Source organism: Acomys minous (assembly GCF_964271855.1).
Source record: "Acomys minous genome assembly, chromosome: 18".
Classification (NCBI taxonomy): domain Eukaryota; kingdom Metazoa; phylum Chordata; class Mammalia; order Rodentia; family Muridae; genus Acomys; species Acomys minous.
Window position 1 is genome coordinate 35,243,622 of NC_140501.1, and position 5,273 is coordinate 35,248,894.

At 34.1% G+C, this 5,273-nt stretch overlaps 1 long non-coding RNA gene across 1 annotated transcript; it reads right to left on the reverse strand.

The window, feature by feature from the left end:
* Positions 1-300: 300 nt before the first annotated feature.
* On the reverse strand, positions 301-4,821 carry LOC311588943. Its single transcript, XR_014776370.1, has 3 exons — positions 4,288-4,821; positions 1,538-1,621; positions 301-791 (listed from the first exon to the last, which is right to left on the reverse strand). It is a non-coding gene; the product is annotated as an uncharacterized lncRNA (long non-coding RNA).
* Between the last annotated feature and the right edge of the window lie 452 nt (positions 4,822-5,273).

Below are 5,273 nucleotides of genomic sequence, written 5' to 3' on the forward strand. Positions count from 1 at the left end.
CTCTGGTCATACACAGTTTGTCTAACAAGACTCTGAGGACCAGAGAAAAGAAATGATTTTTCTTCTGCTTCACACATCTGCTCTTTCAGGGAATGAAGTGTCTAGTCCTTTAGGCCACTGGTACATGGAAAGTAAAATAGTAAACGTACATGTACTTGAAGATAGTATGGATTTGGCATAATTATAATCAATAAAGGCTTAGGAATGGAGAACTCAAAATTCTTGATGTTTCATTAGTTAAATTTTGTTGGGAAATGTATATGACATATTTCAGATTCCTTTCATCTTCCTTGAGTCCATTTTGTCTTTGAAGGCCAACCATTCTGTTTTTCAAACTTGGTCGCTTTTTAATTTAAATCTCAATCATGTTGGGTCCATGTCTTTCTCTATCTCTTTGTTTGTCTCTGTGTGTTTCTCTCTTTCTTCCTCCCTCTTCTTTCTCTTCCTGTCTTTCTTTTCATCCTTCCTTTTCTTCCGGCTCCCTTCTCCCTCACATCAAGGTAATATTTGTCATCTTGCATCATTAGTTATTATGGGTTAAAGACATATTTTAAGACACTTATCCTCAATATTAGAGCAAACAAAAATTTCACCAGCTTTCACTAGTCTTCTTTTTGTGGTAACACAATAACTGAAATGAATCAACTTCAAGAAAGAAAAGTTTCTTAGCTTTCATGGCATCGAATTTCTTTTTCGTGATTATTTGACTTAATTGATTTAGGGCTTGTGATGAGTTAGGGCATCATGCTGGAAGCATATGAGAAAGAAAGCTGTGTTACCCTTGCAGCTACCTGGAATAAAAAAGAAAAGGGAATGGCCAGTGTCTTAACACCCCTTTTATACTGGGGAAATCGGGGTCTTCTCTTCAAGTTCTAGTCATATTAATAAAATAATATAAGAATGGAGTCATGCTGATATTAAGAAGCAATTTTTATGGTAGAAGATAAAAGCACAGGGCAACTAAATTGTAAGTCTTAGCAGCTACCTGGAGGAAGAAACTAGAAAAGAGAAGGAAAAACCTAGTGCCTTTAAATTAAGTGTAAAAATCAGCCAATTAGACACAATTACATGCCTGTTGATATTTCCCTATAGGCCTGCATTTTTTAAAACCTACTTTATTTGTTGTTCCTTAATGCCTCTATCTCCCTTCCAACCCACTAACCCTAGGTAGGAAAGAAAGAAGGTTAATAGGAACAGGGGATGTAGATCTTTTTAGACTTAATTCCTTGGTGACTGAGTTGTCAGGAGTGGAATAACTTGGAATATACCCAGAAGATGCTCCAGCACACAACAAGGACATATGCTCAGCCATGTTCATATAAGCCTTATTCATAATATCCAGAATATGGACACAGCCTAAATATACCTCTGTTGAAGATTGGGTAAAGAAACTGTGGTACATTTACACTATGGAATACAACTCAGCTATTAAAAACAAGGAAATCCTGACAATTGTGGACAAATGGAAGGGACTAGAAACGATCATAATCAGTGAGGTAACCCAGAAGCAGAGAGACTCCACATGGTTTATACTCACTCAAAATTCGGCACTAGTTCAAAAGGCACATCCCATGAAAGTCTTCTCTTCACACAATCTTTTAAGGGACAGTAGAACAGTTGCCTGTTGGTATTATAATGAGAGAGAGAAAGAAAGAGTATGTGTTTGGTTGGGTTGATAAGAGAGGAGGATCTGAGAAATATTGGCGTAGGTGAGACCATAATCTAAACATATTGTATGAAAAATATCTATTTTCAATAAAAATAAATAAGTAGAAAAATAAATGAGCAAACAAATGGAAATTACTTGGTTGTCTTGTTCTGGAGCCTTCTTCAGAAAAAAAAATCCTAAATGTATATAATAAACTATTTAGCACTCAAAATTATTTAAGTGTTTTTAAATTTTAAAAATGGAAAGAATAACCTTAAATTGGTTCAACTTACTTATTGCTACATACTTGCAAAGGTCCCCTGTAACATTTCCACTACATTGAATTTCTCTCATTAAGATAAATGCTCTGATAATTGGCAAACTCAGGGCAAGTGTTCAATGCTCATTTTATTTGAATTCCCTGTTCTGTGACACTGTTAATGAAAATGAACTTGATCTTTACTTTCTCAGGATACCTGCAGGAATATTTATTCATGATGGTCCTTTTCGTGTCCTCAGAGTTCATGTTTTAGCTGAAATGCATTAGTGTACAAACGTGAGTTGTGTGTACTTTCCCTCTTAGTTTAAACCTTGTCCCCGTGATTTCAGTTCCCATCTGATGTTCTTGGCCATGTATTTCATATGTAGAAGAGAAATACATGGTATTTGATTGCCTGCTTGTTTATCCTACACAGGTATTGGCTCTAATATGTGTGACATGGTTCTGCTTTTCCAACTACCAAGCCTCATAAATGGTCACTTTTCTCTCTACATTACTGCTCAACAATAGCAAACTATTTTAAAACTTGAAAAAAGCCATGCTCTTTCATTCTTTTATGACTTCATATAAGTCGCCTCCTCTTTTTAGAACACCATTCCTGTTTCTAATAACTACTAAGTATGAGATCATTTATCATATAGTACATATAATTTTCTTTCATACAGGAAGTCTTCCTAAAATTTCTTAAATTAGGTGTCCTTTCAATAAACTCATTTTTCTCTGCTTTGACTGTAATGTTCAGTATATCAATTGCTATGTTGTATTACTATTGCTTTTGTATTTGTTTGTTAATTGATACAGAAGAACTTCAGCCCAAATAGTTTTTATCTTAATACTTTTTAAAACAAATCATAGTGAGCTAAATGTACTAGGTAATCAGTAGGGTTCTGATAACTAAGTAAGTATTATAAAGTCCAGTTGTGGTCTGTACATCAGAGCAACTATTTATGTATATAAGCTATATTCAACTATACATGCTGCTGCATAACAGCTTTATTTTCTACCTAGTCTATGGTATTGTCCTAAGTTATGTTTAGTGGTCTAGAAAATAACTTCTTGAGATAAATTTTTGTTGTTGTTTTGGTGTAGGGCTTTTCTCTAGCCTCGTTCTAACTAGAAACTTACAAGAGGCCAAGACAGATATTGTACTTGAAGCATCTCTCCCACTTCAGCCTCCCAAATGATGGGATTACTGGTCTAAGCTGCTTTGCCAGGCTTTGTCAAAAGATTTTCTGGTAATGGACAGCCCTGGTACCACTTCTCACCAGAGATCTGTTCTGAACTTTCATGTGGAAGGCATAATTAAAAGTTCACACACATAGCTTTAATTGACCTGATTCCTATCTGATCTATGCTCGTTAGCAAAATAAATGTTTGAGAAATACGTAATAGAGATACATTGAAAATATCTCTTCTTAAAGCTGTCTTTACTATTTTAAATTTTCTAAAATATTTCCTTTGATTAGAAAGAGTTTACTGTTCTGGAACTTGTCTTTTGTATATAAGAAGGTAAAAATCTTTTTAATAATATTTTTTCAAAATAACAAGGCTCATACTATGATTCTGAAAATATCCATATTTCACCATATGTAATTAAAATCTATTAGTGTATGCTAACATATGTATATTACCTACGTGTTCAAATAAATATATTTTCTAAAAGTAAATGCTTTTATATATGAGCATGGTTGTAGATATATAAAAGGTGAAATGAAGAAAGTTTAAGAATTGTCAATTTAAAAATTCTAAATGTTTTAGTAGTCTTTTATTAGCTAGATTTTCATATGTATTTTCTTTTTGGGATTATTCTATAATTGAAACATTCGTATTTTCTCTTTCTTTTCTCAAATACCCTCTAGTATGCCCATCCTTGCTCTTTTTTTAATTTTTAGCCTATTTCTTCTTCAGTTATATTTTTGCATGTCTACTTTCAGGGATGACTATTTGGTATTGGAGAACAGATTGGTATGTTCTTTCACGGTAAGACTAGTTTTTCTGCTCTTAGCATTCCAGAGTTGTCTGTAGATTTTTGTGCAGTACTGAAGTCTCTTGGGTTTCCCCATCCACCTTGACATGTCTATTAGTTAGCCTTGCTCAGATCATGATAATTTTGTTACTCTCAGTTACTGATTTGTTTAAAGAAAAAATTTAATTTGTTTCAAAATATATTTATCTTATTAAATCTCCTACATTTCTCAATTTGCTATTTATTCTTATTGCAAATATTAGTAGAAATTAACCATCCTTCACACATATTAAATGCATACCAATTACAAGGTTTAAGATGTAATACCATAAAATAGAAAAGAAAGAGTCCACCCTCAATGTCAAGATTTTGTATTCATTATAATTAGCTTACCACTGAAATTTAAGGTATCATGTGAAATAATTTATTTGTCCAGAACTGTGGGATAACCCATTTACCAGAAGGTAGTGGATGGATGAAAGGAAGAAAAAGTGGGGCAACTCTTCTCTTGAGTAGAGTTCACCTTATATTAGATAGCGGAATTTCCTAAAATTCCATGAAGAAACCCAGAAACAAAAAACAAAAAAAGAAAAACACATTTTATCTGAGATTAAACTTTTTCTACTGAAACTAAGGTGGTCTTGGAATCTAATGGAGAGTACTTTGTTGGTCAGTTTGACTTTGCTTGTAGCATAGGGACTTTCCTTTACTCTAGTTTCTGCCTTTCCCTTAAGGCACTCTTAATAAATCCTATCAATTTTAAAACCTAAAGATTATGTATTAAAGCTTCAACATAGTTGAGCAAATGTCCTTGTTGTATGGTGAGACATCTCTAGGGCATATGTCCAACAGTGGTATAGCTGGGTCTTGAAATAGAGCTACTCTCAGTTTTCTGACAAAGCGCCAGATTGATTTCCAAAGTGATTGTACAAGTGTGGACCAGCAATGGAAGAGCGTTCCCCTTTCTTCACATTCTTGCCAGCATGTGATTGTGATGTCACTTGAAGTTTTGATCTTGGCCATTCTGACAGGTGTAAGATAGAATCTCACAGTCATTTTGATCTGCATTTCCTTGTTGACTAAGGACACTGAGCCTTTCTTGAAGTGCTTCTCTACCACTGGTGATTCCTGTGATAAGAATTCACTGTTTAGCTCTACATCCCATTTTATTATTCTTTTTTTTTTTTTTAACATTTTTTCTTTTTTTATTAATTTATTCTTGTTACATCTCAATGGTTATCCCATCCCTTGTATCCTCCCATTCTTCCCTCCCTCCTATTTTCCCCTTACTCCCCTCCCCTATGACTGTTCCTGAGGGGGATTACCTCCCCCTGTATATGTTCATAGGGTATCAAGTCTCTTCTTGGTAACCTGCTATC